General features: G+C 39.0%; 1 long non-coding RNA gene across 1 annotated transcript; it reads left to right on the top strand.

Annotated features, from left to right (window-relative positions):
- The first annotated feature begins 23,629 nt into the window (after window positions 1-23,629).
- Window positions 23,630-26,057, top strand: LOC132599744 (uncharacterized). The gene is made up of 3 exons (XR_009566984.1): window positions 23,630-23,812; window positions 24,706-24,756; window positions 25,960-26,057. It is a non-coding gene; the product is annotated as an uncharacterized LOC132599744 (long non-coding RNA).
- Window positions 26,058-26,290: the final 233 nt, after the last annotated feature.

The raw sequence follows: 26,290 nt of genomic DNA, 5'->3' as shown, positions 1-26,290 counted from the left end.
CGATGATATTGGCAGTTACAAGGTACACAGGTAAGTTACGATGCGAAAGAGGCATGTCGGATAAGGTAAGAATATTGGAATATGATTGAAATACAAAGTTGAAGAATGAAAAAAAGGTGGATAGGAAGGTATAACAGGACAAATCGTTAAAGGATCGGGTACGCCTCGAGGTGTAATATGTGAGGTAAGTCCCGATGCCCTCATACTTTTTTTTTTGAAAATTGGGAGCCCTATGTGGCTATGATATGATGCGATATATGCGTATATATGTTGGCCCTGTGAGGTATTGTTGGTATTTCCTGCGTACAGGTTTTGAGATAGTAAGAAATACAGAGGAAACTCTGCCAAAATTTTCCTAGAAATTAATTAAAACTGTGAGATAAATATTATTTGGACAAATGCCCTGTAAGTTATCGACATGTGACAATGAGATCCCATAATTTAAGACAGAAAAGTATGACGATGATGATTGGAGATAATATCGGTGTGTGCATTAAGTGGCTATGGACTAATGTTACAACACATGATTATGATAATGAGTACACGAAGTGTGTTAGAAGTGATTCATTATTTAAGTAAATTGAGATCATGAGATTAATTATGTGTGTAACGGGTCAAATGAGGATGAGTAATTAATTACCAAATTATTATGGGAGACAAAGAGGATGAGTGTAAATGCACATGGCATCATGATGTTTATATCAATATATATAATTATTGTTAGGTGTTAATTTACTTAGTGGACACGTTTGGAAGAGAATGCTTTGTAACCATGAAAGTGTCAATTATGTGAGTCCATTTAAATCTCTACATATATGATCTTACCATTTCATTGTTGATGGGACCAATATGGTCAGATTGTTTCCACAAATTCTCAAAATGAAGGGGCAACCAGTAGAATAAAATGAATGGACCAAATATACCTCATATAGATATATATTTTGGGGCTAGTCACGAGATTTTTTTTAAAGAGGAAATTGACACCTAGTTTGTTGTTGTACACGTTTTAGTCTTAGGAAATGACACAACATTTCCCACTTGACTTCTATCCTTAATGGAGCCTTGACTAGAAAAAAAAAAGGGAATACTTTGCTCGTTTGATCTTGGGATTCAAAGAGGATATGTTTATATCCCCCGATTACTAGTAGAATTGGGATAAGAACCTGAACTGATAACACCGGTTGAGGTAGCCATCTATACGGATAAAAAGGTGGACGTTGAGAATTTAAAAGGCTAACTCTGTAGTTACATAATTAGAAAGATAAAATGCCCTCTCTAAATTGGAGTGGGACCTGCTACGAGAACTTTTCGAAACTTTGCTAAGACCCCGACTTGTTCTAGAATTACGTGATAAAGGTCGTATGGGGGAGTGGACGCGATTATACCAGCATTAAGGCACCGAAATGCATTAAAGTTTCGAGGTTAAGCGTGCTAGGGTCAGAGCAATTTTGGGATGGGTGACCCCCCTGGGAAGTGTAACAAAATTTTCACAAATTTAGTTATAAGAGACAAATGGGAATTTGGGGTAACCTAAATGAAATTAGAATATGCAGAGCGATTAGAAACCTTAAAGAGGTCGGGTAGACTAAGGTAGAATAGGCTGGTGAAAAAAAAGACCGAGCAACGCAGCTTTGGAATGAGAGTAAGTTTGAATAAGTGTTTGGGGAATAATTTGTAAGCGAAGTGGTAGTAAAGGTATATGTATGCATATGATATCCCATTTATGACTGTATCGATCGGCAGGTGGAGAATGGGATTACGCTCAGTAAAGGAAGGCACAGCATGATAGATGAGTTCGAGTTACAATTGATTCGTTATAAAATCACCATAACCAGTATGCTTATACAGTACTAATTTAACATTCGAGGACGAATGTTCCTAAGGGGGGGAGGATGTTACACTCCATAATAATCTGTGCTACTTGAATTAAGACAAGAAAGAATGAGTTAAGAAGGTTCAAGGAAAGTTAATCGAGTAGTAAGAATATCGTTATATATATGATTGTCTTAAGTATCCCGAGGTGACATGGTAACCTAAAGTATTTGAAATCGCGTTATGAGTATGTATATGAGGTAATGTGAGTGACCTTTTAAAGTATTTGTGATTATTAGTAATGATATAGAAGATGGACAAAAGATATGAATATACTTTTGCGGTTGGAATTTCGTCAAAGCTTGTGAGTTCTCTAGTTACGTTTAAGGTTATTTTGATTCTCCGGACCCTTCGAGACATGTATATGAATTTTTATGGATGTATATGAGTCTGTATATGTATGTATAAGAGGTCACATGAGGTTGGAAGAGGATTAGAAGTTAAACAAAATGAATCGGAACAACTGCAGTAAAATCTCGGACCCGAATTTAGCCTAGATTGGTGGAGGCATATCTCATAGTATATGAGGAGTTTTAAGGTGTTTCAAAAGCCTAAAATGAAGTTCATCGAGTCTAGTTTTCAACGCAACAAACCGCTCATCAAAATGATATCGGAATACGGAGATATGGACGATGCAAGTTGGGCTGGTGGGGCAGAAACTGGAAATCCGATCCAAGCACTCATATTTTGGCCCATTAGTATGTTTCGGCCCATGAGGCCCAATAACGTTAAAATATATAGAACATTCATTTGAGGGCTGATAATTTTCAGTTAAGACCCTCCAAAAACATTAGAGAGAGAGAGAGAGAGCTTCTAGGCTAAGGAAGCCATTTTGATCAAAATCCGAGCCCCGAATCCCGAAGCTCATGAAGAGAAAAGCGTTGTACGTTGCGTTGCCTTCAATTTGAGCTAAATATTGGTCTTGGGGGATGAAATGTTAGTGGTGGAGCTTCTGCTAAGGTATTTATAAGTTTCCTTTTATTTTATTAAAGTGTTTTAACGAATTAGAACGGAGAAAACAGCATTATAACTCGTTTGTTGTTTTGTTGAAATTTATGGATTAGGGGCTGTTTTAATTGAAATTGATGGACTGGTTTGAATTAATATTTTGGTTGTTGTAATCATATATTATGTGAGGAGAATGAAGGAATTTAATGGTTAGAGTTGGAGTTAAAATTGTTGTGGGTTGTTGTAAGGATTGTAGAGATAATAATGTGGTTTTCTTGCATATGAGTAGATGATGTGGTGTCGTGTGGCTGTTGTTGTATTTCCCTGAAATTTGCTGAAAATATTGCATGAAATAAGGTATAAGAAGTGTATATGGGTTGCTTGGTGTATTGTAAGTGTTCGTTAGCATTTTGGGCATCGTTATGTTATAGTTGGGGGCTGTTTTGATATGTTGTTGTTCTTGTTGAAATAAAAGGAATTGAAGATATGGTTGTGTCCATATGTTATTGTTGGTATTTCTGTGTCAACAGGAGAGCAATTGGAAATTCGGATAGGCGAATATATAGGGGAAATGCTGCCAAAATTTCTGTAGACAAGTACTAGCTTAGGATTAAATTCCTAAGTACTTGTAGCTAACGTTGGTATTTAATTATGTTATTGTAGATCTTGGGGAGCCCGAGACTTGAGTTGAGATTAGCTTAGGAAGCGATCGAGGTATGTAAAGTTTTACCTATTCTTCTCTTGGCATGTCCTAGGTATGATAGGCTTTGATTCGAGCCTTGGGGACGACTCTACTCTTCGGAATCTATGTCCAAATTTGCCCCTTTTTCATTCAGTAGAATTGAATTGAATATGTTATGAATAGTTAGAAAAAGTGCCTAAAAGTCTAGAACTTGCACAAATAGGACCCGATTACCTTAAAACTCTCACGAGTGATGTTATGAAGTGTAATATACGTAAATTATGGACGCCACCTCATTTGACCCGAGGTGGGCCCACTATTCCCTGATTTTTCCGATTTGTTCCGTTTAACTTATTTTGAAGTAGAACTCAAAGGAAACTCTTGGCTACTGTTCTCACTACCATATGACATTTGTTTGGATTATTTTGATAAGTCCCATAATATATTTTGAAACATGAAAATGATTTCAGAAAGCTTATTTTGACATATGCTATTGTGATATCCGAAAGGCATACACTATGATTACTGCTCCGTTTCTGTTATATGGTTTGTCATCTGAATTATGCTACTGAGTCTCCGTAAATGCGTTATGTTTTTATTTTGCATTAGTTTCTCACTACTCCATTCGTGGATGCCTCAGTGTTTCCTCCACTGAGCCCGGGCCAGGATATGTTATCTTGCGCATTTCTCTGCATTGTTCGCCATGCCCCGATGTGAGGGGGCAGGTATGATACGTACATGGGTTGTGGTGTATGATGTGCCATGTACACTTATGTTGTTATTTGATGATATGATATGATATGATATGGCCATCTGTTGTGATATGATATGCTATGGAGATATTCCCTACTCCGGAGTATGATGTGTTGTGGCGCCAGTGTCGGGGTGGCGACCACGTTCTGTTTACTCAGTCCCGTAATGGGACCAGATATGACATATGTTTTCTGCATGCACTGTTTATGCTATATGATCAGCATTTTGATATTCTGGATATTCTGTTCATTTTCTGTACCTTCTGCTTCGGTTACGACTTTGTTTACTCTGTTTCGTGCTTTACATATTCAGTACATTTTTTGTACTGACCCCCTTTCTTCGGGGGCTGCGTTTCATGCCACGCAGGTACAGACGACCGATTTGCTGATCCGCCCGCTTAGGATCCTATTCTGCTGTCTTGGAGTGCTCCTTTGTCCGGAGCCTATATTTTGGGTACAGACTCTTCTGTTGTACATATGTTTGTTATTCAGGGGTACGACGGATCCCTGTCCCGTCTTATGTTTCTGTTGCTATCTGTAGAGGTCTGTAGACATACATGTGGGTTCTGTATATGTTTTGGGTTGCTATGTTCTATGATAGCCTTATCGGCTTCCGTGCGATATGTTTGTTTGTCTGCGATAATTAGTTAAGCCATTCGACTTCTGTATCTGTATATTCTGCTTATGCACTGGTTTGGGTTATTGGGTACGTATGGGTGTCCAGCACGGACACTAGTCACGGCCTACGGGGTTGGGTCGTGACAGTAAGATTCATGATTTTTACAAGATGTTTGAGGTATTGGAAAATTAAAATACATGGATTGTAGAAAATGTGGTCAACTAGGTCATGAATGATGAATAGTGATATTTTGAGAAATAGTTTGAATTGAGTTATGAATGTTGTGGTGTTGTGATATGAATGTGTTATAAATGGTATTAAGATCATGAACTAAACACTTTAGACGAATGGACGAAGATGGGTGTTATAATCATGAATGTGGGTGAATTATAGGCAAATTGAGGAATTCTAGATAATGTGGATAATGTGAATGACTAATGGCCATTGTTATGATATTAATGAAGGTACAAACGCTAGCATTGGAAGGGAACGTGCAAGCATAGAATAGTTTGACGGAAAGGTATGTAAGGCTAACCCTTCTTTCATAAGGCATGGTTCTTGGCCAAATTCCTAAATTCCTCTATATGAGTATGTTGTCTTCACTTGGTTGACATTCCGAGCTCATAAGCTCACGACCCTTGATATGTACTATTCTTATACTACGTTCCTCGTATGACGAGTAAGTCTATAAAGTAAATGTAACGATAATGATGAGGATGGTAATGATGATGAGAGTAAAATGAGACTAGAGATGCTTACGAGCTACGATATATGTGTATGTGTGCCTATGAAGGGCTATAATAAGACCCCGAGCTTATGATGCCGGGTAAGACTGTATGTATATGACTATGTATAAAGTATGTATACGATTACGAAACGCGCGCACACCTCTGCAGAGGGTACGGATAACCCTGATGCCTTGGTAGGGCCAGGTATGTATGACCTTGAGCCTTGGTTGGCCAAGTATGTATAAGACACCGATCCCATGAGGTCGGGTATGCTATGTAAATGACTATGTATATAATATGAATATGAATGTGAAAAGACTATGTATAGGGATACGAATAAGGACATGTATAGGAATATGAGCAAAAGTATGGTACGAGTATTATTATGGGATACGAACGACGATGTATGCAAGTAAGCGACATGATGATGATATTACTGTCTCCCCTCCTATGCTATCTTCATATGATATCTATTATGCTTCTATATTGATGTTGATCATGCTTTACATACTCAGTACATTCTTCGTACTGACGTCCTTTTGTTTGTGGACGCTGCGTCATGCCCGCAGGTGCGCAGGGAGACAGATTTGATCCTTAGCTGCCTATTCGGAGATTTCATAGAGAGCTCCATTTCCTTCGGAGCCATGTCTTTTGGGTACTCATTCTGTTGTGTATATAATTATGGGCATAGCGGGGTCCTGTCTCGCTAATGTGATATGTTATACTCTTAGAGGCTCGTAGACGTGTGTGTGTGTGGGTAGATGTGTTTGGCCTTGTCGGCCTATGTTTTGTATATCATTTTGTCGGCCACGTTGGCCCATGTATATTGATGTAGCATAAATTCCTATGATGATATAAATGTGCGGTTGTCCATATGGGATTAGTTGGCGAATCAATGGAAATGCATGTATAATTATGTGGCTCACCTAGATATAAGTATAAGAGTAAGCTAAGAGGGTGCTCGGGTGGGTTAGCACCGGGTGCTCGTCGCGGCCCTGAGTCGGGTCGTGACAACTATCCTCGTATCAAATGTCAACAAGTACGATACCACAATATCATGAACAAGATATAACAATAGTCTCCAATAACCAATACAAACAAGTTACTTAACCATATCACCTCATTTCTTCACTGCCTAAAAACATCAATACATGATGATTACAATTTCTACTTAAAATATTACCAATAAACATCCGCGCTTGAATCAATTCATGATCTTTGGTACATTTTATTGATTTCAATTCCATTTAAGATTTACTATTAATAGCATATGACCAGTTATACACATCAAGGGGAACTATTCATCAAGGAACATAGTAAACCAAATGCCGGATAGCTAATCCTCCAAGTCACATAGAACCACCAATACTCATGGGGAAGCCAACACAGAAACCTAGCGGATCTACAGGCCGCAAGCCTGAACACACAATCGCATAGCAGTACCATCCTAAGATTCCATCACAAACTCCAATTCCCATACATGCATTCTCCGTTTCCTCTAATACATAAATATGTAAATCTAATCGGAGTCTACCAAAAAAGGAAGCCATAGCCTACCTCGAGCCCGAACAGGAGCGCGAACATCCACCTGGATTCCATCTTCCATCTTCATAGATCTGAGGGCTCTAGGAATCATAACCATATTTACGTAAGCAAAGCTTGAAGAATTTGGCGTCATAGGGGTGTAAACGACATTCTTAAATTACTAGACCAAGGTTCTTGATTACGCAAATCTCACCTCTTTGTGGAACACAAGGTTAATCTAGGTCGACTTACCCAATTAATTCTCATAGGACATTATTAGTCTCTAACAACTACAACCCATTTAGGACAGTTGGAAGATTTTAGAAAGAGCCCTCATTTTAAGCTTGCTATAATCACAAATGGTGTAAGAAGAAAAGGAGGAATTAAAGGAGAAGAGATGAGGGGTTTAAGGAATTTACCTCCCCAACATTTTTGTGTCAAGGATTTGAAAATATCTCCAAGTGGCGGTTGTGACTTGGGAAAATGAAAACTAGGTCAAGTCTGGAAATGGGGTTTTAAATAGAGAAATATCTGTCCGTCAACCGCCGTGGAGGTCCAAAGGCCACCGTGGTGACACCGCTGTAGTGGTATCACACCGCTGTGACGGTCATTCAAAACATTGCATTTCCACTTCGGCGGAGTTCCAAGTCGCTATGGTGCCTGCACTGGGCTGTAGGTTTGCTGCAATGGTGGAATAACTGGCCCTAATTCGACATTTTACAGGCGACTCACGCGATTGGTCCGATCAAGTTAGCGATTAGAGAGCGTGGAGATCCATAGGTGTTTTAAAAAGGGGTCAAGGTCATGAATTTCTCGGAAGTCACAGTAACGACGAAACGGGTTGTTACAGATATTTACCTTATATTCCATATTTAAAACATATTAAATCACAAAGAGAACATAGGGGACTTACCCCAAAGAAGAATACCCCAAAAGCTCCACAAAATCGTTTATAATCTCTCTCTAGGATTTAATTTTGTGAATGAAACAAATGGCTTCAAAATGGGGAATTTAAGGTTCGGATTTTCAAAGTTCCCGCATCTACAAAAAATCTCTCGAAGATGCAGGGCTGCACCTGCGAAAAAATGTTCCGCAGGTGCGAACCACTTAGAATATCACAATCTCGCAGGTGCGGTAGAACTTCCGCAAAAGCGATCCGCGCCAGCGGGAAATACTCCGCAGGTGCAGACCCTCTTTAACTCACATGATCTCATACCTATGGACCTAGCCTCATAGAAGAAACCCCACAGGTGTGGCCAAATGTCTGCAGATGCAGCACACTATAACTAGCAAAAATCTAATTATTCACTAAGTTCAACCCAAAACCCGAAACTCATCTGAGACCTCCGGATACAAACCAAACATTCAAACCAATGTAAAATCACACTACGAACTCATCCGTGCCCTTAAAATTCCCAAAAGAGGTCATCTTGACCCGGTCAACCCCCTCCCCCCAAGCCCAAAAAACAGGATTCCAACCAAAAGACCAATATTCTCCCTAGTCCCTTAGAAATAGAATCAACCCCTCTACCAACTTATATTCTGTTACATCCCGTATTTTTGAACGTCAGATTAACAGTAAGTTGAGGTGGGGCCCACAAGTCAAGATATTTTTGGGACATGTGACAAATTATATGAATCACATATGTGAAGTTAAACACAACTCAAGAAGGACCCTTGGGCCAAATCAAAGTGGAAGTCCTCCAAACGAATATTTTTAAGAAAACGTTTTCGGGTGACCTGACTTTGGGGGGGCAAAACCTGTATTATAAGTTTGGAATTTGGAAAATTACCATGAAATAGAAGTTGTAGATAATGGAATTAGCTTTCCATCCATAGGTCGTGGGTTCCAAGGTGACGTCGGTACAAGGAGATATGGACGTTTTAAGGTCGAACGGTCAGTGGGCTAGGCCCAACTCGGGACCAACCGAGTTGGCCCAAAAACACGAAAAGAAAAATTTAGGCCCAAGGTGAGAGGGTGGCCGGCCATACCTGGTCCAAGCCCACCAAATTGATTAATTTCCATGTGCCAAATTAATATAAGGGGCCATATATGCATTATTTATTCATTAGAAACTTTAAGAACCAAGAGCAAAATTAAGGCCATTTCGGGTTTGGCCATAGGAAAATCACCCCTCAAAATCTTGCCTCTAAAATTATTTTCTTGTTGAATTCCTACTAAATTAAGTGTCCTTTACAACTTGGTGTAGTTGTTTTGGAAGAAGGAGCACTTATTTCTTCAAGTTGACAACTTGTTCAAGTGAAGAAATTTGTAGAAAAAGGTAAGAATCAATTCCTTTTTCTTATGTTATGAAGGTCTGTTTATGTTGTAGTATGTAGAAATGAGTGGAAATTATGGAAATATGGAAGTTTGCAAAGTGGGTATGTATGTGTGTAGAAGGATGAACCAATTTTATTTGTTATGTTAATTGTGTTGTTGAAGCCTTGTAATGGAAATGGAAGGAAATGGTTCAAGTTGGTATGGAAAATTGTTGAAAATGGTTATAGGAAATTATGTGATTTTAATGTAGTTTTTATGAAATTATGGAAGTGAAGTTCTAAATGTGAATTATTATGTTAGTTGGTGGATTTGGAGGGATGTAAGTCCATAATAGCATGAAAGATTGGTTGTTAAGTTGTTATGGGAAGTTTTGTGATTTTATGGTAGATTCATGTAATTGTGAAAATGAAGTTGTTAAGATGTAAATTATGATTATGGTTGATGAAATTGGAAGATGAAAATATGTTATGAATATGTAGATTGAAGATTAGAAGTTTTGGATGGATTATGGTTTTGGTGGAAAGTTTGTATATTTTGTATATCTTGTGAATATTTTGAAGAAATGATATGAAATGCTTCCGAATTATATTGTAATGATCTTGATTAGTAATGAATGTAAAAACATTGAGATTGGTTTGGAAATGTGAAGTTGGAATGAAAGTTATTGCACTATGTTGGAAAGAGGACTAGTTATGCTATATTGTGTTGTGTAATGATTGTTGTTGTTGTTGGTGTTGTTGTTGGGTTGTTGTTGAATTATTTTGGCCGAGTTAAATTCTCGGCGATGCTATATGTATAGGGGAGATGCTGCCCAAATTTCCGTAGACAAGTATGAATTAAGATTGAATTCTTAAAGGCTTGAAGTTGATATTTGGTAATTGTGACCAATTGTAGATTTTGAAGGAAACGGGAATTGAATTTGGAAAGGCGTAAAGAGCATACAAGGTATGTAAAGCTATCCCGATTCTTCTTTTGGCATGTCCTAGAAGTACTAGGATCGGATTCACGCATCGGAGAATATTCTGCTCATCGGAATCCGCGTCTGAAATTGTCACATTTTCGTTCAATAATATTGAACCCTTTTTGTATGCTTTCTTGAAAATTATGCAAACCTTCGCCAAACTATTTGAAAGGTTATAGAATGTCCGTAGAACCTTCGTAGGTGACCCCATAAGCTTAAAATGCGTAATTTGAGCCCACCGCCTTGCTTGTCCCGAGGTGGGCCCACTATTCCCGGTTTTACCCTTATTGTACTTAAGGCTTGTTTTCGAGCAGGATTTGAAAGAAATGTTCTGACTACTCTTTTAACTACTAAACAAAAACTGTTTTAAATATTTCATCAAGTCTTATAAATTGTTTTGGCACTCGGAACGATTTCAGAAATATTATGCTTCTGTAATTCATTATGACATCCGAAACTCACTTATTATGATCCCGTCTGACTTCATTGGATTGGTTTGTCATTGGTATGCCTCATCGAGTCTCTGAAAATACTTATGATAATTTAATTGCATTTAGTCTCTCACTACTCCACTCGTGGATGCCCCAATGTTTCCCACACTGAGCCCGGGCCAGAATATGTTCTCAAGCGACTTCCAGTGCATTGTTCGTCGTGCCTCGATGTGAGGGGACAGGTATATATGTACATGGGTTGTGGAGTATGCTGTGCCATGTACACACATTCTGATATGATATGATCTGATATGGCCATCTGATATGATATGTTATGTTACGGGGTTATCCCCTATTCTGCTCGTTATGTGTTGTGGCACCAGCGTCGGGGGGGTGACCACGTTCTGTTTGCCGAGTCCTTCAGCAGGGGTCGGATATGATATGGTATATGTTTCTGTACACACTCCTCATGTTTTGAAAATATGCATTTGATACTTCGGATGTTACACTCACTCCTCTGTAAGTTCTGTTTCGGTTATGATCTTGTTCCGTAATGGGACCAGGTACGACATATGTTTTCAGCGAATACTATTTATGCTATATGATCAGCATTTTGCTAATCTGGATATTCAGTTCATTTTTTGTATCTTCTGCTTCGATTATGACTTTGTTTACTACGTTCCGTGCTTTACATACTCAGTACATATTTCGTACTGACCCCCTTCCTTCGGGGGCTGCGTTTTCATGCCGCGCGGGTACAGACGACAGATTTGCTGACCGCCTGCCTAGGATATCTATTCTGCTATTTTGGGAGTGCTCTTTTGTCCAGAGCCTATATGTTGGTACAGTCTGCTGCTATTGTATATATGTATGCTATTCAGGGGTATGACGGGGCCCTGTCCCGTCTTATGATTCTGTTATGTTCTGTAGAGGTCTGTAGACATACTTGTGTGGGTTCTGTATATGGTTTGGGATGATATGATCTGTGACAGCCTTATCGGCTTCCATGTACTATGTCGGTTCATTTATGATAATTACTAACGTCGATTGACTTTTACATTTAAAACATATTCTGCTGATATGCTGATTTGGGTTATTGGGTACGTATGGGTGTCCAGCACGGACACTAGTCGCGTCCTACGGGGTTGGGTCGTGACAAAAGTGGTATCAGAGCGGTTCGTCCTCGGAGTGTCTACAGACCGTGTCTAATATAGTCTTGTTTATCGGTGTGTTGTGCACCACATCTATAAGCAGGAGGCTACAGGTCATTTAGGGTGTTACTTTTCTTTGGATCTTAGATCGTGCGATAGAGCCAGCTGTAGGAAATGAACCCTTTTTTTTTACTAACCCTTGATTGCAGCTGGAGAACGGTATCGACGTAAGACAACGACTGATGATATTGGAAGCTACACAGTACACAGGTAAGTAATGGTATGAAAGATGTATGTTGGGTAAGGTGTTTGAAATACGATTGAAACATAAAGTTGAAGATTGAAAAGAAAAATAAACAGGAAAGTGTAGCAGGTGCAGTTTGAGTTGGGCATGTGAGGTAAGCCTCGGTATCTTTATACTTTTATTTGAAATTGTTAGCCCCGTGTGGCTATGAGGCGATATGATATGATATGTATATACGTATATGTGTTGGCCCTGTGAGGCATGGTTGGTATTTCCTGTGTACAGGTTTTGGGATAGTAAGAAATACAGAGGAACCTCTGCCCAAATGAGATGCCTTATAGTAACATTCCATCAGTTTTCATCGACGGATTGGAGATGGAATTTGTGGAATAAAAACTTAAACTCGTGGGCTGTCTAGAATTTTATATATATATACATGAAGGTAAATATTGAGGATTTACAGGGGGCGACATGGTAACTATATAGTCAGAAAAGTAAAAGAATTCTCGCTAGGTCGGGGTGGTACCCGCAACGAGAACGTTTTGAAAAGTTGTCAAGACCCCGACTTGTCTTAAATTACGTGACAAAGGACGTGCGGGGCAATTGGTGTAATTATACCGGCCTTAACGTGCCTAAATGCATTAAAGTTGTAAGGTTAAGCGTGCTAGGGCCAGAGCAATTCTGGGATGGGTGACCCCCTGGGAAGTAAACTAAAATTTTCACAAGTATAGGAATAAGGGACGAATGGGAAATTTGAGGTAACTTAAAGGAAATTAGGATATGCGGAGTGATTAGAAACCCTCAAGAAGTCGGGTAGACTAAGACAAGATAAGCTGGTGAGGAAGAAGATAGCGCAATGCAGCTTGGGAATGAGAGTAAGTTTGAATAAGCGTTTGAGAATTGTTTTGTAAGCAAAATGGTAGTAAATGTGTATGTGTGCATATGACACCCCATTCATGATTGTACCGACCGACAAGTGGACTTCAGCAGCCAGTGTCGCGAGGTATGAAAGATATTAACTGAACAGAATTTGAGAGACAAAGCGAAAGACATGGTACAGATATTACAAGTAAACTGACACTAGTTCCGTCGCCAGCTAATGCCGGGACGTTCTAGCACAACGATGTTCGGAAATAGAAAGAAAACGAGTACGTAAAAGGAGGATAGTAATAGTAACGTTTGGGAAATTTTGAAGGAAAGAAAGAGACCTCTCCGACATATTATAATACCCCATAAGGCTAGTTGAACATTCGAGGACGAATGTTCTAAAGGGGGGGAGGATGTTACATCCCGTATTTTTGAACGTCGGATTAACTGTAAGTTGAGGTGGGGCCCACACGTCAAGATTTTTTTTGGGACATGTGACAAATTATATGAATCACATATGTGAAGTTAAACACAACTCAAGAAGGACCCTTGGGCCAAATCAAAGTGGAGGTCCTCCAAACGAATATTTTTAAGAAAACGTTTTCGGGTGACCTGACTTTGGGGGGGCAAAACTTGTATTATAAGTTTGGAATTTGGAAAATTACCATGAAATAGAAGTTGTAGATAATGGAATTAGCTTTCCATCCATAGGTCGTGGGTTCCAAGGTGACGTCGGTACAAGGAGATATGGACGTTTTAAGGTCGAAAGGTCAGTGGGCTAGGCCCAACTCGGGACCAACCGAGTTGGCCCAAAAAAACGAAAAGAAAAATTTAGGCCCAAGGTGAGAGGGTGGCCGGCCATACCTGGTCCAAGACCACCAAATTGATTAATTTCCATGTGCCAAATTAATATAAGGGGCCATATATGCATTATTTATTCATTAGAAACTTCAAGAACCAAGAGCAAAAATAAGGCCATTTCGGGTTTGGCCATAGGAAAATCACCCCTCAAAATCTTGTCTCTAAAATTATTTTCTTGTTGAATTCCTACTAAATTAAGTGTCCTTTACAACTTGGTGTAGTTGTTTTGGAAGAAGGAGCACTTATTTCTTCAAGTTGACAACTTGTTCAAGTGAAGAAATTTGTAGAAAAAGGTAAGAATCAATTCCTTTTTCTTATGTTATGAAGGTCTGTTTATGTTGTAGTATGTAGAAATGAGTGGAAATTATGGAAATATGGAAGTTTGCAAAGTGGGTATGTATGTGTATAGAAGGATGAACCAATTTTATTTGTTATGTTAATTGTGTTGTTGAAGCCTTGTAATTGAAATGGAAGGAAATGGTTCAAGTTGGTATGGAAAATTGTTGAAAATGGTTATAGGAAATTATGTGATTTTAATGTAGTTTTTATGAAATTATGGAAGTGAAGTTCTAAATGTGAATTATTATGTTAGTTGGTGGATTTGGAGGGATGTAAGTCCATAATGGCATGAAAGATTGGTTGTTAAGTTGTTATGGGAAGTTTTGTGATTTTATGGTAGATTCATGTAATTGTGAAAATGAAGTTGTTAAGATGTAAATTATGATTATGGTTGATGAAATTGGAAGATGGAAATATGTTATGAATATGTAGATTGAAGATTAGAAGTTTTGGATGGATTATGGTTTTGGTGGAAAGTTTGTATATTTTGTATATCTTGTGAATATTTTGAAGAAATGATATGAAATGCTTCCGAATTATATTGTAATGATCTTGATTAGTAATGAATGTAAAAACATTGAGATTGGTTTGGAAATGTGAAGTTGGAATGAAAGTTATTGCACTATGTTGGAAAGAGGACTAGTTATGCTATATTGTGTTGTGTAGTGATTGTTGTTGTTGTTGGTGTTGTTGTTGGGTTGTTGTTGAATTATTTTGGCCGAGTTAAATTCTCAGGGATGCTATATGTATAGGGGAGATGCTGCCCAAATTTCCGTAGACAAGTATGAATTAAGATTGAATTCTTAAAGGCTTGAAGTTGATATTTGGTAATTGTGACCAATTGTAGATTTTGAAGGAAACGGGAATTGAATTTGGAAAGTCGTAAAGAGCATACAAGGTATGTAAAGCTATCCCGATTCTTCTTTTGGCATGTCCTAGAAGTACTAGGATCGGATTCACGCATCGGAGAATATTCTGCTCATCGGAATCCGCGTCTGAAATTGTCACATTTTCGTTCAATAGAATTGAACCCTTTTTGTATGCTTTCTTGAAAATTATGCAAACCTTCCCCAAACTATTTGAAAGGTTATAGAATGTCCGTAGAACTTTCGTAGGTGACCCCATAAGCTTAAAATGCGTAATTTGAGCCCACCGCCTTGCTTGTCCCGAGGTGGGCCCACTATTTCCGGTTTTACCCTTATTGTACTTAAGGCTTGTTTTCGAGCAGTTTTTGAAAGAAATGTTCTGACTACTCTTTTAACTACTAAACAAAAACTGTTTTAAATATTTCATCAAGTCTTATAAATTGTTTTGGCACTCGGAACGATTTCAGAAATATTATGCTTCTGTAATTCATTATGACATCCGAAACTCACTTATTATGATCCCGTCTGACTTCATTGGATTGGTTTGTCATTGGTATGCCTCATCGAGTCTCTGAAAATACTTATGATAATTTAATTGCATTTAGTCTTTCACTACTCCACTCGTGGATGCCCCAATGTTTCCCACACTGAGCCCGGGCCAGGATATGTTCTCAAGCGACTTCCAGTGCATTGTTCGCCGTGCCTCGATGTGAGGGGGCAGGTATATATGTACATGGGTTGTGGAGTATGTTGTGCCATGTACACACATTCTGATATGATATGATCTGATATGGCCATCTGATATGATATGTTATGTTACGGGGTTATCCCCTATTTTGCTCCTTATGTGTTGTGGCACCAGCGTCGGGGGGGTGACCACGTTCTGTTTGCCGAGTCCCTTAGCAGGGGTCGGATATGATATGGTATATGTTTCTGTACACACTCCTCATGTTTTGAAAATATGCATTTGATACTTCGGATGTTACACTCACTCCTCTGTAAGTTCTGTTTCGGTTATGATCTTGTTCCGTAATGGGACCAGGTACGACATATGTTTTCAGCGAATACTATTTATGCTATATGATCAGCATTTTGCTAATCTGGATATTCAGTTCATTTTTTGTATCTTTTGCTTCGATTATGACTTTGTTTACTACGTTCCGTGCTTTACATACTCAGTACATATTTCGTACTGACCCCCTTCCTTCGGGGGCTGCGTTTTCATGCCGCGCGGGTACAGACGACAGATTTGCTGACCGCCTGCCTAGGATATCTGTTCTGCTATTTTGGGAGTGCTCTTTTGTCCAGAGCCTATATGTTGGTACAGTCTGCTGCTATTGTATATATGTATGCTATTCAGGGGTATGACGGGGCCCTGTCCCGTCTTATGATTCTGTTATGTTCTGTAGAGGTCTGTAGACATACTTGTGTGGGTTCTGTATATGGTTTGGGATGATATGATCTGTGACAGCCTTATCGGCTTCCATGTACTATGTCGGTTCATTTATGATAATTACTAACGTCGATTGACTTTTACATTTAAAACATATTCTGCTGATATGCTGATTTGGGTTATTGGGTACGTATGGGTGTCCAGCACGGACACTAGTCGCGTCCTACGGGGTTGGGTCGTGACAAAAGTGGTATCAGAGCGGTTCGTCCTCGGAGTGTCTACAGACCGTGTCTAGTATAGTCTTGTTTATCGGTGTGTTGTGCACCACATCTATAAACAGGAGGCTACAGGACATTTAGGGTGTTACTTTTCTTTGGATCTTAGATCGTGCGATAGAGCCAGCTGTAGGAAATGAACCCTTTTTTTTCCTAACCCTTGATTGCAGCTGGAGAACGGTATCGACGTAAGACAACGACTGATGATATTGGAAGCTACACAGTACACAGGTAAGTAATGGTATGAAAGATGTATGTTGGGTAAGGTGTTTAAAATACGATTGAAACATAAAGTTGAAGATTGAAATGAAAAATAAACAGGAAAGTGTAGCAGGTGCAGTTTGAGTTGGGCATGTGAGGTAAGCCTCGGTATCTTTATACTTTTATTTGAAATTGTTAGCCCCGTGTGGCTATGAGGCGATATGATATGATATGTATATACGTATATGTGTTGGCCCTGTGAGGCATGGTTGGTATTTCCTGTGTACAGGTTTTGGGATAGTAAGAAATACAGAGGAACCTCTGCCCAAATGAGATGCCTTATAGTAACATTCCATCAGTTTTCATCGACGGATTGGAGATGGAATTTGTGGAATAAAAACTTAAACTCGTGGGCTGTCTAGAATTTTATATATATATACATGAAGGTAAATATTGAGGATTTACAGGGGGCGACATGGTAACTATATAGTCAGAAAAGTAAAAGAATTCTCGCTAGGTCGGGGTGGTACCCGCAACGAGAACGTTTTGAAAAGTTGTCAAGACCCCGACTTGTCTTAAATTACGTGACAAAGGACGTGCGGGGCAATTGGTGTAATTATACCGGCCTTAACGTGCCTAAATGCATTAAAGTTGTAAGGTTAAGCGTGCTAGGGCCAGAGCAATTCTGGGATGGGTGACCCCCTGGGAAGTAAACTAAAATTTTCACAAGTATAGGAATAAGGGACGAATGGGAAATTTGAGGTAACTTAAAGGAAATTAGGATATGCGGAGTGATTAGAAACCCTCAAGAAGTCGGGTAGACTAAGACAAGATAAGCTGGTGAGGAAGAAGATAGCGCAATGCAGCTTGGGAATGAGAGTAAGTTTGAATAAGCGTTTGAGAATTGTTTTGTAAGCAAAATGGTAGTAAATGTGTATGTGTGCATATGACACCCCATTCATGATTGTACCGACCGACAAGTGGACTTCAGCAGCCAGTGTCGCGAGGTATGAAAGATATTAACTGAACAGAATTTGAGAGACAAAGCGAAAGACATGGTACAGATATTACAAGTAAACTGACACTAGTTCCGTCGCCAGCTAATGCCGGGACATTCTAGCACAACGATGTTCGGAAATAGAAAGAAAACGAGTACGTAAAAGGAGGATAGTAATAGTAACGTTTGGGAAATTTTGAAGGAAAGAAAGAGACCTCTCCGACATATTATAATACCCCATAAGGCTAGTTGAACATTCGAGGACGAATGTTCTAAAGGGGGGAGGATGTTACATCCCGTATTTTTGAACGTCGGATTAACTGTAAGTTGAGGTGGGGCCCACACGTCAAGATTTTTTTTGGGACATGTGACAAATTATATGAATCACATATGTGAAGTTAAACACAACTCAAGAAGGACCGTTGGGCCAAATCAAAGTGGAGGTCCTCCAAACGAATATTTTTAAGAAAACGTTTTCGGGTGACCTGACTTTAGGGGGGCAAAACCTGTATTATAAGTTTGGAATTTGGAAAATTACCGTGAAATAGAAGTTGTAGATAATGGAATTAGCTTTCCATCCATAGGTCGTGGGTTCCAAGGTGACGTCGGTACAAGGAGATATGGACGTTTTAAGGTCGAAAGGTCAGTGGGCTAGGCCCAACTCGGGACCAACCGAGTTGGCCCAAAAAAACGAAAAGAAAAATTTAGGCCCAAGGTGAGAGGGTGGCCGGCCATACCTGGTCCAAGACCACCAAATTGATTAATTTCCATGTGCCAAATTAATATAAGGGGCCATATATGCATTATTTATTCATTAGAAACTTCAAGAACCAAGAGCAAAAATAAGGCCATTTCGGGTTTGGCCATAGGAAAATCACCCCTCAAAATCTTGACTCTAAAATTATTTTCTTGTTGAATTCCTACTAAATTAAGTGTCCTTTACAACTTGGTGTAGTTGTTTCGGAAGAAGGAGCACTTATTTCTTCAAGTTGACAACTTGTTCAAGTGAAGAAATTTGTAGAAAAAGGTAAGAATCAATTCCTTTTTCTTATGTTATGAAGGTCTGTTTATGTTGTAGTATGTAGAAATGAGTGGAAATTATGGAAATATGGAAGTTTGCAAAGTGGGTATGTATGTGTATAGAAGGATGAACCAATTTTATTTGTTATGTTAATTGTGTTGTTGAAGCCTTGTAATTGAAATGGAAGGAAATGGTTCAAGTTGGTATGGAAAATTGTTGAAAATGGTTATAGGAAATTATGTGATTTTAATGTAGTTTTTATGAAATTATGGAAGTGAAGTTCTAAATGTGAATTATTATGTTAGTTGGTGGATTTGGAGGGATGTAAGTCCATAATGGCATGAAAGATTGGTTGTTAAGTTGTTATGGGAAGTTTTGTGATTTTATGGTAGATTCATGTAATTGTGAAAATGAAGTTGTTAAGATGTAAATTATGATTATGGTTGATGAAATTGGAAGATGGAAATATGTTATGAATATGTAGATTGAAGATTAGAAGTTTTGGATGGATTATGGTTTTGGTGGAAAGTTTGTATATTTCGTATATCTTGTGAATATTTTGAAGAAATGATATGAAATGCTTCCGAATTATATTGTAATGATCTTGATTAGTAATGAATGTAAAAACATTGAGATTGGTTTGGAAATGTGAAGTTGGAATGAAAGTTATTGCACTATGTTGGAAAGAGGACTAGTTATGCTATATTGTGTTGTGTAGTGATTGTTGTTGTTGTTGGGTTGTTGTTGAATTATTTTGGCCGAGTTAAATTCTCGGGGATGCTATATGTATAGGGGAGATGCTGCCCAAATTTCCGTAGACAAGTATGAATTAAGATTGAATTCTTAAAGGCTTGAAGTTGATATTTGGTAATTGTGACCAATTGTAGATTTTGAAGGAAACGGGAATTGAATTTGGAAAGTCGTAAAGAGCATACAAGGTATGTAAAGCTATCCCGATTCTTCTTTTGGCATGTCCTAGAAGTACTAGGATCGGATTCACGCATCGGAGAATATTCTGCTCATCGGAATCCGCGTCTGAAATTGTCACATTTTCGTTCAATAGAATTGAACCCTTTTTGTATGCTTTCTTGAAAATTATGCAAACCTTCCCCAAACTATTTGAAAGGTTATAGAATGTCCGTAGAACCTTCGTAGGTGACCCCATAAGCTTAAAATGCGTAATTTGAGCCCACCGCCTTGCTTGTCCCGAGGTGGGCCCACTATTCCCGATTTTACCCTTATTGTACTTAAGGCTTGTTTTCGAGCAGTTTTTGAAAGAAATGTTCTGACTACTCTTTTAACTACTAAACAAAAACTGTTTTAAATATTTCATCAAGTCTTATAAATTGTTTTGGCACTCGGAACGATTTCAGAAATATTATGCTTCTGTAATTCATTATGACATCCGAAACTCACTTATTATGATCCCGTCTGACTTCATTGGATTGGTTTGTCATTGGTATGCCTCATCGAGTCTCTGAAAATACTTATGATAATTTAATTGCATTTAGTCTCTCACTACTCCACTCGTGGATGCCCCAATGTTTCCCACACTGAGCCCGGGCCAGGATATGTTCTCAAGCGACTTCCAGTGCATTGTTCGCCGTGCCTCGATGTGAGGGGGCAGGTATATATGTACATGGGTTATGGAGTATGTTGTGCCATGTACACACATTCTGATATGATATGATCTGATATGGCCATCTGATATGATATGTTATGTTACGGGGTTATCCCCTATTTTGCTCCTTATGTGTTGTGGCACCAGCGTCGGGGGGGTGACCACGTTCTGTTTGCCGAGCCCCTTAGCAGGGGTCGGATATGATATGGTATATGTTTCTGTACACACTCCTCATGTTTTGAAAATATGCATTTGATACTTCGGATGTTACACTCACTCCTCTGTAAGTTCTGTTTCGGTTATGATCTTGTTCCGTAATGGGACCAGGTACGACATATGTATTCAGCGAATACTATTTATGCTATATGATCAGCATTTTGCTAATCTGGATATTCAGTTCATTTTTTGTATCTTTTGCTTCGATTATGACTTTGTTTACTACGTTCCGTGCTTTACATACTCAGTACATATTTCGTACTGACCCCCTTCCTTCGGGGGCTGCGTTTTCATGCCGCGCGGGTACAGACGACAGATTTGCTGACCGCCTGCCTAGGATATCTGTTCTGCTATTTTGGGAGTGCTCTTTTGTCCAGAGCCTATATGTTGGTACAGTCTGCTGCTATTGTATATATGTATGCTATTCAGGGGTATGACGGGGCCCTGTCCCGTCTTATGATTCTGTTATGTTCTGTGGAGGTCTGTAGACATACTTGTGTGGGTTCTGTATATGGTTTGGGATGATATGATCTGTGACAGCCTTATCGGCTTCCATGTACTATGTCGGTTCATTTATGATAATTACTAACGTCGATTGACTTTTACATTTAAAAAATATTCTGCTGATATGCTGATTTGGGTTATTGGGTACGTATGGGTGTCCAACACGGACACTAGTCGCGTCCTACGGGGTTGGGTCGTGACAAAAGTGGTATCAGAGCGGTTCGTCCTCGGAGTGTCTACAGACCGTGTCTAGTATAGTCTTGTTTATCGGTGTGTTGTGCACCACATCTATAAACAGGAGGCTACAGGACATTTAGGGTGTTACTTTTCTTTGGATCTTAGATCGTGCGATAGAGCCAGCTGTAGGAAATGAACCCTTTTTTTTACTAACCCTTGATTGCAGCTGGAGAACGGTATCGACGTAAGACAACGACTGATGATATTGGAAGCTACACAGTACACAGGTAAGTAATGGTATGAAAGATGTATGTTGGGTAAGGTGTTTAAAATACGATTGAAACATAAAGTTGAAGATTGAAATGAAAGATAAACAGGAAAGTGTAGCAGGTGCAGTTTGAGTTGGGCATGTGAGGTAAGCCTCGGTATCTTTATACTTTTATTTGAAATTGTTAGCCCCGTGTGGCTATGAGGCGATATGATATGATATGTATATACGTATATGTGTTGGCCCTGTGAGGCATGGTTGGTATTTCCTGTGTACAGGTTTTGGGATAGTAAGAAATACAGAGGAACCTCTGCCCAAATGAGATGCCTTATAGTAACATTCCATCAGTTTTCATCGACGGATTGGAGATGGAATTTGTGGAATAAAAACTTAAACTCGTGGGCTGTCTAGAATTATATATATATATACATGAAGGTAAATATTGAGGATTTACAGGGGGCGACATGGTAACTATATAGTCAGAAAAGTAAAAGAATTCTCGCTAGGTCGGGGTGGTACCCGCAACGAGAACGTTTTGAAAAGTTGTCAAGACCCCGACTTGTCTTAAATTACGTGACAAAGGACGTGCGGGGCAATTGGTGTAATTATACCGGCCTTAACGTGCCTAAATGCATTAAAGTTGTAAGGTTAAGCGTGCTAGGGCCAGAGCAATTCTGGGATGGGTGACCCCCTGGGAAGTAAACTAAAATTTTCACAAGTATAGGAATAAGGGACGAATGGGAAATTTGAGGTAACTTAAAGGAAATTAGGATATGCGGAGTGATTAGAAACCCTCAAGAAGTCGGGTAGACTAAGACAAGATAAGCTGGTGAGGAAGAAGATAGCGCAATGCAGCTTGGGAATGAGAGTAAGTTTGAATAAGCGTTTGAGAATTGTTTTGTAAGCAAAATGGTAGTAAATGTGTATGTGTGCATATGACACCCCATTCATGATTGTACCGACCGACAAGTGGACTTCAGCAGCCAGTGTCGCGAGGTATGAAAGATATTAACTGAACAGAATTTGAGAGACAAAGCGAAAGACATGGTACAGATATTACAAGTAAACTGACACTAGTTCCGTCGCCAGCTAATGCCGGGACGTTCTAGCACAACGATGTTCGGAAATAGAAAGAAAACGAGTACGTAAAAGGAGGATAGTAATAGTAACGTTTGGGAAATTTTGAAGGAAAGAAAGAGACCTCTCCGACATATTATAATACCCCATAAGGCTAGTTGAACATTCGAGGACGAATGTTCTAAAGGGGGGGAGGATGTTACATCCCGTATTTTTGAACGTCGGATTAACTGTAAGTTGAGGTGGGGCCCACACGTCAAGATTTTTTTTGGGACATGTGACAAATTATATGAATCACATATGTGAAGTTAAACACAACTCAAGAAGGACCCTTGGGCCAAATCAAAGTGGAAGTCCTCCAAACGAATATTTATAAGAAAACGTTTTCGGGTGACCTGACTTTGGGGGGGCAAAACCTGTATTATAAGTTTGGAATTTGGAAAATTACCATGAAATAGAAGATGTAGATAATGGAATTAGCTTTTCATCCATAGGTCGTGGGTTCCAAGGTGACGTCGGTACAAGGAGATATGGACGTTTTAAGGTCGAAAGGTCAGTGGGCTAGGCCCAACTCGGGACCAACCGAGTTGGCCCAAAAAATGAAAAGAAAAATTTAGGCCCAAGGTGAGAGGGTGGCCGGCCATACCTGGTCCAAGACCACCAAATGGATTAATTTCCGTGTGCCAAATTAATATAAGGGGCCATATATGCATTATTTATTCATTAGAAACTTCAAGAACCAAGAGCAAAAATAAGGCCATTTCGGGTTTGGCCATAGGAAAATCACCCCTCAAAATCTTGCCTCTAAAATTATTTTCTTGTTGAATTCCTACTAAATTAAGTGTCCTTTACAACTTGGTGTAGTTGTTTTGGAAGAAGGAGCACTTATTTCTTCAAGTTGACAACTTGTTCAAGTGAAGAAATTTGTAGAAAAAGGTAAGAATCAATTCCTTTTTCTTATGTTATGAAGGTCTGTTTATGTTGTAGTATGTAGAAATGAGTGGAAATTATGGAAATATGGAAGTTTGCAAAGTGGGTATGTATGTGTGTAGAAGGATGAAACAATTTTATTTGTTATGTTAATTGTGTTGTTGAAGCCTTGTAATGGAAATGGAAGGAAATGGTTCAAGTTGGTATGGAAAATTGTTGAAAATGGTTATAGGAAATTATGTGATTTTAATGTAGTTTTTATGAAATTATGGAAGTGAAGTTCTAAATGTGAATTATTATGTTAGTTGGTGGATTTGGAGGGATGTAAGTCCATAATAGCATGAAAGATTGGTTGTTAAGTTGTTATGGGAACTTTTGTGATTTTATGGTAGATTCATGTAATTGTGAAAATGAAGTTGTTAAGATGTAAATTATGATTATGGTTGATGAAATTGGAAGATGAAAATATTATATGAATATGTAGATTGAAGATTAGAAGTTTTGGATGGATTATGGTTTTGGTGGAAAGTTTGTATATTTTGTATATCTTGTGAATATTTTGAAGAATTGATATGAAATGCTTCCGAATTATATTGTAATGATCTTGATTAGTAATGAATGTAAAAACATTGAGATTGGTTTGGAAATGTGAAGTTGGAATGAAAGTTATTGCACTATATTGGAAAGAGGACTAGTTATGCTATATTGTGTTGTGTAGTGATTGTTGTTGTTGTTGCTGTTGTTGTTGGGTTGTTGTTGAATTATTTTGGCCGAGTTAAATTCTCGGGGATGCTATATGTATAGGGGAGATGCTGCCCAAATTTCCGTAGACAAGTATGAATTAAGATTGAATTCTTAAAGGCTTGAAGTTGATATTTGGTAATTGTGACCAATTGTAGATTTTGAAGGAAACGGGAATTGAATTTGGAAAGGCGTAAAGAGCATACAAGGTATGTAAAGCTATCCCGATTCTTCTTTTGGCATGTCCTAGAAGTACTAGGATCGGATTCACGCATCGGAGAATATTCTGCTCATCGGAATCCGCGTCTGAAATTGTCACATTTTCGTTCAATAGAATTGAACCCTTTTTGTATGCTTTCTTGAAAATTATGCAAACCTTCCCCAAACTATTTGAAAGGTTATAGAATGTCCGTAGAACCTTCGTAGGTGACCCCATAAGCTTAAAATGCGTAATTTGAGCCCACCGCCTTGCTTGTCCCGAGGTGGGCCCACTATTCCCGGTTTTACCCTTATTGTACTTAAGGCTTGTTTTCGAGCAGTTTTTGAAAGAAATGTTCTGACTACTCTTTTAACTACTAAACAAAAACTGTTTTAAATATTTCATCAAGTCTTATAAATTGTTTTGGCACTCGGAATGATTTCAGAAATATTATGCTTCTGTAATTCATTATGACATCCGAAACTCACTTATTATGATCCCGTCTGACTTCATTGGATTGGTTTGTCATTGGTATGCCTCATCGAGTCTCTGAAAATACTTATGATAATTTAATTGCATTTAGTCTTTCACTACTCCACTCGTGGATGCCCCAATGTTTCCCACACTGAGCCCGGGCCAGGATATGTTCTCAAGCGACTTCCAGTGCATTGTTCGTCGTGCCTCGATGTGAGGGGGCAGGTATATATGTACATGGGTTGTGGAGTATGCTGTGCCATGTACACACATTCTGATATGATATGATCTGATATGGCCATCTGATATGATATGTTATGTTACGGGGTTATCCCCTATTCTGCTCCTTATGTGTTGTGGCACCAGCGTCGGGGGGGTGACCACGTTCTGTTTGCCGAGTCCCTTAGCAGGGGTCGGATATGATATGGTATATGTTTCTGTACACACTCCTCATGTTTTGAAAATATGCATTTGATACTTCGGATGTTACACTCACTCCTCTGTAAGTTCTGTTTCGGTTATGATCTTGTTCCGTAATGGGACCAGGTACGACATATGTTTTCAGCGAATACTATTTATGCTATATGATCAACATTTTGCTAATCTGGATATTCAGTTCATTTTTTTGTATCTTCTGCTTCGATTATGACTTTGTTTACTACGTTCCGTGATTTACATACTCAGTACATATTTCGTACTGACCTCCTTCCTTCGGGGGCTGCGTTTTCATGCCGCGCAGGTACAGACGACAGATTTGCTGACCGCCTGCCTAGGATATCTATTCTGCTATTTTGGGAGTGCTCTTTTGTCCAGAGCCTATATGTTGGTACAGTCTGCTGCTATTGTATATACGTATGCTATTCAGGGGTATGACGGGGCCCTGTCCTGTCTTATGATTCTGTTATGTTCTGTAGAGGTCTGTAGACATACTTGTGTGGGTTCTGTATATGGTTTGGGATGATATGATCTGTGACAGCCTTATCGGCTTCCATGTACTATGTCGGTTCATTTATGATAATTACTAACGTCGATTGACTTTTACATTTAAAAAATATTCTGCTGATATGCTG

The sequence above is a fragment of the Lycium barbarum genome, chromosome 6 (genome assembly GCF_019175385.1).
Source record: "Lycium barbarum isolate Lr01 chromosome 6, ASM1917538v2, whole genome shotgun sequence".
Taxonomy (NCBI): Eukaryota; Viridiplantae; Streptophyta; class Magnoliopsida; order Solanales; family Solanaceae; genus Lycium; species Lycium barbarum.
The sequence above is the reverse complement of the archived record's forward strand: the minus strand, read 5'-3'. Positions and strand labels throughout refer to the sequence as shown.